The 12,966-nt window shown below is 39.4% G+C and overlaps 1 protein-coding gene across 1 annotated transcript in view; it reads left to right on the top strand.

Annotated features, from left to right (window-relative positions):
* The first annotated feature begins 1,152 nt into the window (after window positions 1–1,152).
* The window catches only part of LOC145988802 (uncharacterized), a 110,668-nt gene continuing 98,854 nt past the window's right edge, over window positions 1,153–12,966 (top strand). Inside the window, exon 1 of the mRNA XM_083123996.1 lies at window positions 1,153–1,299. The gene's annotated coding sequence lies outside the window, so the exon portion shown is untranslated. The remainder of the gene's footprint in view (window positions 1,300–12,966) is intronic.

Here is a 12,966-nt window from a genome sequence, read left to right as displayed (position 1 = left end):
TAGAAGAGGATCGGAATAAGTAAGTATAATGCACATCAGGTTTGGCAACACTACCAGGATGGCCCTAGGAGGCAAGGAAAAATGCACTAGGCTTATGGGACCATTATTTTATTCGTTCTCTCGGGAATATCAAACATCCGATGACGTAGAAAAGTACATGGACGGAAAAAGGACACGTTGAACTATGTCATAGTAGTAGGAAAAGTCGAAACTCCCAATTGCTGATCCGTAACTTGAAGTTGGAAGTTGATGTCCCATAAGGAATACATGGGATTCGGTAAATACTAATTCATCATATTTTTCAAAAATCGTATAAGGCTTAATAATCAACTTAGGAATCCGCTTCCACTTGCCACATGGGGAGAAATTCATACTCTTCATTTCTGGCGGAGATATTTTTAGTAGCATTGCTCATTCCGATGATAATGAAATAAATGCATGCCTGGTGCGTAATTGTCCCTCTTCGCCTTAAGCGCCTCTGTTCTATGCACGTCCGGACTTGCTGCAACTTCAACGCGTCGAGCCCTTTGATGCGAAAAAAACAAGCGACAAGTCATGGAACGGAGTGAACCCCGACGCGTAACATAATTATTGCGGGCTCAGGTTGCGCGTGATACGCTACGTGGTTACGGAACGGTGTTCTGTTACTCTGGTGTGGACCCAGCTTAACGTATCACATTTTTATTTTTAGTAATCCAGGCACATAGTGTCCTCCTTTCTGTGAAAAATAATGTCAAAAGATTAACTCGGAATGGGCATTATGCACCGGAAACTAAATGACACTTTAAATAACCTTTGATATATATATATATACGTATACATGCTGTGACAGAGGGATTAGGCGTGACTAATTTTGTTTCCATTCCTCAGTCCCGGCACAACAGATTTTACTACCGTTTTCTAGTGTGTTTCTTGGAAGAGGCTGCTTACTCAACACAAGCGAGATCCTCATTCTCCAATCAAGACCACAAGAATAGTTACCCCCCTCGTCCCGTGCTATTTTTTTCAATAATTTTTGCAATCTATTTCCTTGTACAGTGGACAATCGGGAACAACCCGATCGGGAGACGTGTGTGATTGGCTACAGCGGCAGTGAACAAGGTTGTCAACTCAGAATTGCTTCTGTCTCTGGCGGTTGGGCTACACAAGTCGTACGAGTTCTTTGCGCGCTTTTGCACGTTGCGCAACTTGTGTAGCGTACAGACAAGAAAAGTAGAGTGCGGTCTGAAGTTATAAGACAGTACAGTGGCTGTAATAGAATCTGAAGGAATCATCTGGATATAACGTAAAGAGAGAGTAGTAAGTACATGTTCTTTTAGAGTTCATATCTTGCTAAAAGCTTCGTCATGTCAAACTGAGAGGTAAAGCAAGCAAGTCCATGTGCGTTTGTGTACGTGTTACTGAAATGACATCAGTTCAGTAGCTGTTACTTTTCAAGGTAACGAGTCCTCCCCGATGGTGCAGTGGTAACGTCGTCGCCTTGTAATCAAGGGGTCCCGGGTTCGATACCCGGTGGAGGCACAGTGATTCGGATTCCACTTTTAAAAACTGTAGGTGCAGTCCCGATTAGCCTTACTGTGCATAAAGTGGGCTTAAAACAACAAATCAATCAATTCAAGGTAACGATTCTTAAATAATGTTTCTTACGTACCTTTCTAAATTTAGAGCTTGCTGAAAAAAAACCGGACTACCTAAGAGCATGCACGCTTGTATGTATAAATACGCATAGAGTGTATGGACTGCTTCTACAAAAAAATGTCTCCCAGTCCCTCTCCGCTATTCTTTCTTCTTGTCAATGCTACTACCCACGTCAGATTTGAGTGAATACACGACTGTGAATTTTAAGAAATCACAACCAACAATGTATTTCTTAGATAAATTTGTCTCCAATTTTCTATTCTGATCAACCTAATATAACGTAACTATAAGCAGTGCTCGAAGTGATGAGGTTGTAATCCTCCCAGATGACAAAAGGATCCTCCCCAGCTGTCTCATTGTCACAATGTTAAAACCATAATAGCATCCTGTAAAAATGTTTGTATGCTCACTTAATTTTATTGTGCATTTCTTACAGGTATCTCTCTAAATATGTTTTATTTTACATGCAGTTTATTGTTCTTTTGGCAACTTGACGTGGGTTAGGCGGTGAAGCAGATCAGACAGACGTATTAAGACGGACAATGACCGATATAACATTGGAAAGTTCTTGGCAGTTTCCTTTATGCACAACTTGTTTCTTGTGTTGATTTGATGTGGAATGGCCCACATTTTCTATATTTTACATTTGATACTGTAAACCTGGAAAATATCGAGTGTCGATTAAATAGAACAGCATTCTCACCACCATTGTCTCTTGTTCCCTTGTCCACGTGAGATTTCATATTTTTTTGTGCAATGGGTACTAAAATACTGCAGTAATATTATCAGTACCCATCCATTACGAGATACATTTTAAAAACCAACACAAGGCGCGGGACCAGTGGAGCATGATTTTTTGAGAGGTGTCTTCATGTCTTGTGTGTTTGTATAAATGCACGTTATTTGATTTTTTTGTATTGTTTATTTTGAGATAGGAGAATCTCGAAACCACCGGAATTTTTTTTAGCTACGCCTTTGGCATATGGTACTATTGCTAAGTAATAAAAAACTTATGATGTTAAAATAAGAAGCTATGAAGTTCTTCCACTACTTTCTCTTCGATTCTGATGGGGTGAACGGGGTGACCTTTTCGGAAGGTACCTAAATGTTAACCTCTCTTTTACGAAGTACGCTTTGGACTGCATTTTACAAACTAACGAGTCTCTGGCGTCTGGACTAAAAGCCTGTACATATCTCTGTGGGGCTTGTGTTGCTTCCTGTCTATGCGTGTTTGTGAATTTCCCACCCATTTCATCTCATGACCATCATCTTTCTTTAGCGATTATCCAAAAGTGGCAGAAAAGCGAAGTAAAATAAAACAAAAAATCGATCACTGATAAACGTGTGCAATTTTCTCTTCTGGTTTGTAATCTAAAGACTATTAAATGCCTGTCTTGTTCTCAGTCTCCGTCTAGAGTCTCAAAAATACATACAAGGTGGACCAAAAGTAGGTATACATTATCCCATCACAAATATACTATATACTGTTTACCTACTTTTGGCCCACCCTGTACTGTAATGTTAAAAGCAGGCGTATTTGATCTTGGTGCGTTGCTCTTACTAGGATGGGATACATTACAAGCTACAACCAACCTTTTCAGTAAGAAAGTGTGAGAATGCATGAGGATTTGAGGAATGATAATGCACAAAAATTAGGTGATAAATAAAAGTGACAACACGAGAAATTTACATGTAATGCTAAGAGAGACGTTATTTTGTGGTAAGGAATAATTACCATATGAATTAAGCAATGATTTGGTTTATTTTACTTCGATTTTATGCAACTTTTGGCTAATCGAGAAGATGAGGATGAGTGATGAAATTGATGAAGGAACGCTCACAAGGAACGCTCATGCCCAGGCTGGGACTCGAATCCAGAATCCCTGGCATCGTAGCGCACTACACTAACCACTACGCCACGGAGGTCTGTTTGCCACCTGCCGTGAAGTCAGATGAGGTATGGGATGTGGAGATGGGCCCCACACATTGACAATCTCGGCCAGTTGTGGAGGTGATGTGATCAGCACCACACTCCTGTCGCCTTTACCCGTAGAGTTGGGACCATGTGCCGACTTTTCCGAGGACTGGTGAACCCCAGACCGGCTTCACGCAGGACATTGCCGGAAATAATACCACCTGAAGTCGCCTACCCCGGGTCTCATGCTTAGCAGTCAGACATCCTACCGACTGGACCACTGCAGCTCTCATGTTTATATTACATTATCCATTGTCTATTTTTTTTAAAATATATTAATTGTGTTTTAAAGGAGCATCTTGTTTCTCGACTTCGGGTGGTGCATTCTATATAGTGTCAGGCAATTTCAAGAAATCAACAATATATTACAACGATCCCCCACCATGTTTAGCTTTGGCCTGGAAGCAGTGGCTGACCTGCCACATGCTTATTTCTGCTACATAGTAGATGCGTACGTCAGTAGGTTAGGCAGGGCAAGTTTGCTGCTACATCATAATGTCTTCAAGTTGCTGCAGCTGTCGCTAACCGCTCGTCTTGGCTTGAGGAAGCCTGCAGTTCGCTTATTTCAGGGGGGGGGTACCATATGAAAATAGCAATGCTTCTTTTAATAATCACTGACCATCGGAAACCAACTAAAGAATGTGTAATATTAAATAATTGCTCTTTGAAAACAAGTATGGCGTTATTGTGAGTTGTAACAACGCAATACAGTATGATGTAAACAAGTAGCGTCAAAGGTCAAATAACGGGTCAAAATAATCCTCGCAAATCAAAGAAATTGTTTAATTTAATCGAGAAATACTTCAATTCAGCTATTATTTCTGAAACTAAGATAACCACGCCGTGCGGAAGTTTTTTCCCCTTCTTTTTGGTGTGTTACAACATTAGGTTAACCGTGACAGGGACTTGGGAAGACGATGGAAAAAGTGTAAGAATAAACATGGACATCCGCAGCTTTTTTCAAGGGAGGGTCAACGAGGCATATCCCCCCTCCCCCTAGTAGTGTTGCCCCCCTCAAAAACACTTTTTCAGATTGAAGTTATGTTCCTGCAAACCCTTCCAATAATTAACGTAAATTATATAAATATATATATTTGTGTGTGTGTGTGTGTGTGTGTGTGTGTGTGTGTGTGTGTGTGTGTGTGTGTGTGTGTGTGTGTGTGTGTGTGTGTGTGTGTGTGTGTGTGTGCGTTGGTTTACCCGTGTAAACGAGGACTTCCATGTGTTAACACATCAGCAGTCCGAGGACATTTTTTGCCGACCGTAGATGCGAGGACGTCCTCGGATCGTCTCGACAATATATTCAAGCATCCCAATGCTTTCTCAGTCTGTGGTCCTTTTCCCAGGCGTGGCTCGGAACGTAGGTCTGGTGCCTGTAGCGATATACACACTCACACAAATGTCCCTATATTAACGGTCTGTAGGCATAAGTAACACATCTCGGATTTCACACTCGGCTCTCCTCAAGGTCACGAAAGCCCGCCAAGGGTCCGGGGCAAGAGGGGGTGAAGTCCTCGGACTGAATGTCGCGTGCTCGTCACAGTACTTCTCTACCGCCCCCACCTCCTCTCCACGCAGGGGACAAAGACCTCCCAGGGTGCACCGTGGACATGTGTTTACTATAATTTTCCCTCGCTTCTGGAAAGAAAGCTTCCACCGAGTTCATGCCCTTTCACGCTTGCCTTTTGGTCATGTCGACGAAACCACTAAGAATGACAATTTTCCAGTTTTACTTCTCTTTGTAATCTGTACCATGATTTTTAAAATCATTTTCCCTTTTATACCCTTCTTTGTTTTTCTTTGCTTTTCACTCAGACGCATATGAATTATTCAATTGGATGACGCACCAAAGAGGACAAAAACATTCATAACTTACCAGTGGTTTCAACGCTTGATTCGTAGCTCATTAGGGGCGTAACTGCAGGATGGATGGAATGACAAGAGTCAGGGGTCGTGATATGAAGTGAGCCAACCCGCTTTTCTCTCGCTATTTATGTTTCTTTCTTCCCTCCCTTCCTTCCAATAAACCATTTTTAACCATTCAATTAAATACATAGCGCATGAGTTCTAATATCTTACAGAGGAAAATCACTTTCCTACATCCAGTTTTCCGGAAAATTGAAATTAATTAATATAATCTATTTTTGGATATATTATATTTTCAGTAATGTATTTTTCATATGCGTGGCATAGAAATCAATTCAGAACATCTCTTTTGCACGTAAGTGTTGAAAATTCAACGATCTTTCAATTTGCGAACAATTTGTACAAATCAATTGGGGACCTATCTTGAAACATTGGCAGGGGTCTCTAAGTTTGTAGTTAAGCCTCTGTAACTCGTACACTGTACACTTCCATTTCTTCGTGTTCTATATCGTTTTCGTGTTTAGGATTTAATTGTTCTTACTATTCTGCCGACAAATCAGAAAGCCAAAAGCATATATTTTTAGTAATTCTAAAAATTACGCCCTACTGTGACAGTAGATGCTAAACAAGTTGCAGCAGCATTTACAAGGTAAACGCGATACTCCACAGGCCTTTATCAATCGGAAATATCAATATTTAACTCTCATTTCAGATAGACAGACGAGCAGGTCGATATATTATATCCTATTGTAGAAAGTGATACTATTTTTAGTTCATAGAATGTTATCTCTGTATCTGTAATTGATTCCGTTATTTACCTGAAAGAAGGATCGGGCGTGCCAACGAGGACATGTTATCTAATGAAGATTATCAAGGGTCAATCGAGAATATACGAATATATAATGCATCATGTTCGTGTTCAGGAGGTGTTTCAGTATTCTAAATTTCAAAATCAGAAAACTAATAGTTTCCGCGATATTCAAACGTTAAAAATAACAGTTGTTGATTTTCGGGGGGGGGGGGGCGTCATCGGCCTTGGTGAGCGAGAAAGGTGAGAGAGAAATGTTATAGGAGAGCTAAGCTACATTGTGTTCTACAAATACGCAACTATACCATACTAACTGAAATATTCATATTTGTTCGATACCATGTGTAAAGATCAGCGCTCGTACTGGAAAATTGTTAGGTGAGAGAAGTTGTTCTAGCCTTGGGGGTATTCTTTGCATAAAATATTCTATTGAGGAGGGGAATACAACTCCCCAAATACACTTAGAGCATTGGTAAAGATATAATAGCAAACACATTTATATTTATATACGTATATGGATATACACTAACACAGGGTGTCGTTGTGAAACACCGACATCCTTCCACAGCATGTAAACGACATCAATGTGAACGAAATTTTTCGATAACATTTTGTTCGTTGAGGTCTTATTTTGACAGTACGAGCCCTCAAAATATACCACTTTTATCCTGTATGCTTACAGCCATGAATCACATGCCGATGCCACTAACATTTTTTCTATTGTAAAACGACAAAATGTTTAATACGCTACTGACAGACAAGGAAGGATAGCCTCCAGGATATGAATATCTCTTAATAAAACTTATAAAATATGTAACGTAAAGGTATCAAACACGTTAAGCAACGTACGTGAATTGAACGAAATTTAAAATCAGCAATGTCGTTCTGTCAGATTCTCTGCTACCAACAGTCAACAAGGGGGTCCAATAAGGAAAAAAACAGGAAAAGCTGGAACAAATTTTATTATCTTCATAAAATTGTTCTTAACAATATATTAATTTTGCACGCCTGTACCACCCCAGATTTGGCCGCCATCTTGGAAATTGGCCCTCAAAATAAGTTTTTTTTTCCAAATATCTAACTTGGAAAGCATTTAGAGCAAAAGAGGTTATAACAAAAATTAATCTACATACAAATCTCTATAAAAAGGTTCTGTGCATTTTTCTTCTAGGATGCGCTGTTTGGGTGCTAGATGAGCTAGAAATTTTAAGTATTTTTTTCCGCCCCGATTTGGAAGTGCGGAGCTCGTGGAAACATGTTTTACATGAAGTTTTGTGGTAATTCTCTTCTATAATACTAGATTATTTACATTTGTTCTTTCTCATAGAATGTCATTTATGGGTTCAATTGCTTTTATCACTGCATGCAGTACTTACAGAATATAGTTTAGCGTCCCTGAGTACAGGAGATAATATATTTTGTCAAAAATAGAAGATAACTTCAAAGGAACATATTGACTTGGTCCGAAAAGGTTATTTCACAATAAAACGCCCTTGTAATCAAGGGGTTCTGTATTCAATGCCCGGTGCAGGCACATTTCTCAGTGGTTTGGAGCCCACTATAAACTGTAGGTCCAGTCCCGATTGTCTATCTGTGCATAAAGTAAACTTAAAACAACAATTCAAACCACAATAACACGATCAGAAAAGATTTGGTCTGGGATCTTGTCAGATATGACGATGGAGCCGTCCGTGATGCGCTCCAAGAACAGTTGTGGGGATGGCAGAGGAATGATCAACTCAATGCTAACTAAGTGGATTTTTGGCATGTCTACTAGTTCACAGATAGGCAATTGGGAAACTGTTTGGGAAACCTGATGGTAAGAGACCAGTAGGAAGGCCAAGACGAAGATGGAGGGATAACGTTGCGATGGACCTAAAGGAAATCGGTAAGGATGGGAAAGATTGATCTTGCCCAGGATAGAGACAGATAGAAGGCTTGTGTTGCTGCAGCCATAAACCTTCGGGTTTAAGAAGGCTAGAGAGTTAGTTAGTTAGTTAGTTACCAGTTCACAGATAAAATGGATGAGCTGCATGTCGATGCACGAAAGTCTCGTACATAAAGAGATAAACAAGACTCTCAGTTCTTTTGTCAGTGATTCTCATCTTAGCCACCATTCCCTGCTTTTGATTGATTGTTTTGATTGCATTTGAGTTTTAAGTCCAGTTTATACACAATATGGCTAATCGGGACTGGATTAAAGTGGGATTCGAACAACTACAGGTATGTGCCTCCACTGGGTATCGAACCGGGGACCCCTTGATTACAAGGCGACAACATTACCACTACGCCATCGGGGATCCCTGCTTTTGATTGTATAAAGCCAATAGTTACAAGATTAATAGGGAATAAGAAAACCAATCCTTCCAATGCTCATGATGTTGGAATGTCTTCAATGCTGAGCATTTGGCAAATGTCAAGTTTGAACAAAATGAGAGAGATTCACAGAAGCGATCACTTCTGAAGTAAAAATCAGAGATGCGTTGTATCCAGTTTTAATTTAAATAATATTTTACTAAAAAATCAATATCAATTCAGAGAAAACTTTAAGTACAACTTGCCCCGTACACCTTATAGCTGATGAGGTAAGGATGTGGAAAACGAAGAAGTCTTATCTTTATGATCTCTGTGTAGCACTCTCTGAAAGTATCACAACAGACAAGAAACTGCACAGTCTGAGCTTCTTCGCATTATATTCTGTAAAAGCCTTAAAAGGGGCCTTGTAGCTGTAGGAAAATTGGGCTAAAGTGTTCAATGATCTGTGAACATTGCAATATATTCATGTGTTCAAAATCCGACACTGTTCTATCCTCTGTCCTGGGAATCTCTGGAGCAAGGTCGTGTATTACAGTAGAGTAGGGAAGAAAGCGAGTGGGCGGAGCGAAGCAGTACACGCTCCTGTAAACGGCTAATCCTTTCAGTTATTTTCCCACGCCACGCAACCCCGTTTCCTCTCACGTGTTCATTCGTCGAGCCTTCTCGAGTTACTACTTGCGCAGAGACTTGTTTTCATTCGCTGGCTCCATAGATTCCCGGGACAGAGTATAGAAGAGACGGAAGCTAATCTTAAGAGATAAATGCAACTTTTCGAAGCAAGCTGCACGTGTCGCTCCAACTGCGCCGTGTTCTCAATACCGTGCATCGTAGCACGTCTGTTGTTCGCGCTCGCACGGGGAATGTTTTACTATAGACTAAAGGGGGACATGTAATCATCACATCGGTTTGAAATCCCTGGGTAGATTATGGTCTGTAACTTTTGCTTCGATCTGAAAGTTCACGACAACTGTGATGATATTTTTCATATTTATTACAAGAATTCTTGCTGGTAAAAGACAAGGGATGGTTTGGTTTCTAACAGTAGCAAGAAATACAGACATTATATTCATTTGTTTTGTATTAAATACTATAAAATTATTGTTTACGAGTGATTAATATACATATATTACCACTTGAAAATACATTTTCAAGAAAGTCCTTAGAACATTTAGAATAGGTATTTTAGTACCTATGCAAGTTACAGTGCAAAAACGTTTCCTTGTCTTTCTCTCTTGCAAAGTGGAATGAGGGAAAAAAAAGTAAAATTTCTCGCTCATTTAGCACCCAAAAGGCGCATCCTAGAAGAAAAATGCACAGAACCTTTTTGTAGAGAATTTTATGTAGATTAATTTTTCTCATAACCTCTTTTGCTATGCAATGCTTTCCAAGTGAGATATTTGCAAAAAAAAAAAAACTATTTTGGGCGCCATTTTTCCAAGATGGCGGCCAAATTTGGGTTGTAGAGGCGTGCAAAATTAATATGTTGTTAAGAACCCTTTCAGGAAAGCAATAAAATTTGTTCCAGTTTTCCCTGATTTCTTTCCTTATTGGACCCCAGAATCATCTCTTGTTGACTGGCCTATGATCCCGCTTCATGTCTTTAGTATGTTGGCATAGATGAATGAATCTGCAGTGCATGGTTACATATACACAAGATAAGAATATTATGTTTTTCGAGGGCTGGTGGACCTGAAATAGGTCCTAAAGTAGCAATAGTTATTACGGAAAATTGTTGTCTTGATATCCTCTACACGCAGCCAAATTTCGTTGATGGTTGAAGGGAAATTGAAAGGGGGTAATAATTACGCAATATTAATAACTAGTGTGCAGATTTTTGCCCATTTGCCTTTTCTATTCTTCTATAACATAACGTAGGCTTCATTGTTTTAAGTTCGTTTCATGGCGTTTCTAGTTCAAGAACGCATTTTCATCCTGCCTATAATTGCCTATTTTTTGGGCTAGTGCCTATTTTGCTTAACCGTGCCTGAAATGCCTATTCTGCAATTTCTGCTTACTTCGGCTTCCCCCCCCCCCTTTGACTTACCCTGCATTGAAGAAGGCAAGCCTTTGTTTAAATTGAACTGACTGAAATCTGATATTCGACAGATTTGAGGGAATGTCAGATCTTTGAAAATTCCAAATGTCGCTTAATCAGGGTAAGCAAACTGGAAATAGGTTGTTGACTCGTACTCCGACAAAACCCTGTTTTATTTCAACTGGAAGCTTGTAGGAGTCACAGTACTCATTTGTTTTGTTGTGCTTGTAAAAGGATATAAGGTGGCTACGCTTCAAATTTGTGAAGATATCCTTGGTTTCAAAATACCAAAGGACTAGGCGGCCCAAGGTTCCGCGTGCGATTCCTGTACTCGGTATTTCAGCAATTTCATTTAATGATCCTCCATCCTCATCGTCGTGATTCAGTAAAATGGCGGAAAGCAACGTAACATAAGAAGCATATGAAATAACGGTTCACAAAGAGTGACAATTTTTTAATGGCAGAATTTTTAGCCAATTTTAGTGCAATTTTTAATTTTTAATTTTAGGATGCCTTTTAAGTGCCTATTTCAGTGCTTTTTAAGTGTATTTTGATCCTTTTGGGCGCCTATTTTTCTGCCTATTTGAGCTATTTCTAGTGCCTACATATCCGCACCCTATTAATAACTATGTGAGTTTTAGTGTATAATTTTACGAAGAATTGAAGGTGTATACATATTCATTTTTCAAAATATAAGGGCCTCGTGCTTCCTAACAACGGCTCTGGCATCGGGCACTGATGTAAGTCAGCCATGTCAAGCTCGCGGCCAGCAGCATCTCTTGATGAGGCTCGCCTTGGCGCTACCTACATTTCATGCATAGAGGACTATATATATACCGGTACAATTGAAGTTACCCCGTTTTTTTCCTCATAAAGCAAGCGTCGACTCATCGAAACTTCACCAGATTAACCTATTTCCCTACATTCTTGCATTCCATTAAAAGGGGGAGGAGGCTGCCTATTAAGCAAGTTTATTGACAGGTTGGTTCTGAAGTATAGAAATATCTTTCTGGCTGGTGGAGACGAGCATGGATACTTTCTGTCGTCAACGAGACAATTGCGAAGGTTTTGCCTTGAAGAAATTTCAGTTTCTGGAAAAGTTTCACACAACCTTGCCGCTGCGTAATACTTGTGGGTAGTAAGAAAATTACTATAGAAGAGGAATGTAGAATTTTTCAAACGAAATAGCAGATTGCATATTTTTGTTGTGAAAAGTGTTGATATTTTGTTTCCTCATAACGTGTATTCACTCAAAAATATTTCTTTGTTCATTTCATCATATTGTCACGCATCATCGCCGTCGCCGTTAGACAAAAGTGACACAAAAGCGATGCTAGATAACAAAAATCGAAATAAAATCAAAGGCTAAAGTATCAGAATTACAGATGAGGAGAGGATTGGTCACTTAACAAGCTATGTCAAAACGAAAAATTGAAATCATAATTTTAAGTTGTTTTTTTTCTTCAAATAGATGAAAGTATGAACGTCTGTGGGCTTGCTCAGTTAGCTGTATTTACTCGTGGATGCGAGTCTCATCTCAGTGTGACAGAATAACTGCTTGTCATGATTTCCCTCCGTGACACAACAGAAATATTTTCATTGACGTAGAGATCATTTAGCAAAGATACAGTATTCCTTTATCTAAGTTAGTAACATATATATTTTACAATTTACACATACAAGTTATAAGTAACTTAAAACTTGATTAATTTGATTGTTTATTGATTTCTTTATTTTACTTCGCTTTTTGCTTTTGGTTAAACACGAAGATGGGGATGAGCGATGATATGATGAAAGGGACTCTCACAAAAACATTGATGCCCAGGCCGAGATTCGAACACAGGACTCCCAGCGTCGTAGCGCGCTGTGCTAACCACTCTGTCACCGATATCGGCATTGATGAATTTGAAAACAGGGTTCAAGGCTTCAAAGGGGAATTTTCTTATTCGCTAATTCCTTTTCCTTTGATGGTGCGTGTGCAAGTTCCGACCTTGAAATGGAACTTTTTTAAATACAACGCAACTCCGCGTTGAGAGAGAAATATCATTACAAGGTTAGCGTTTCTAATTTTTCTTATATCTCCCAGAGCAGCATCCTCGAATAAGTCATTTTGATGCTGGAATTTTAGTGATGTTGGAAGCATTTTCCTTTGTGAACACCTGTTCTCCATTATGAAGATAAATGAAAGAGCCCAACGATCAACAATGACTAATACACATTTGTTGCATGCATTAAGAATTTTCCACTCACAAAAAAAAAAAAAAAAAATAGTACGGACATTGGGACATTGAGAATCTGGTTTCTAAAACAAAGTGTCCAATCTGTGGG

This window comes from Lepisma saccharinum, chromosome 6 (genome assembly GCF_977018435.1).
Source record: "Lepisma saccharinum chromosome 6, izLepSacc3.1, whole genome shotgun sequence".
Lineage (NCBI taxonomy): Eukaryota > Metazoa > Arthropoda > Insecta > Zygentoma > Lepismatidae > Lepisma > Lepisma saccharinum.
The sequence above is the reverse complement of the archived record's forward strand: the minus strand, read 5'-3'. Positions and strand labels throughout refer to the sequence as shown.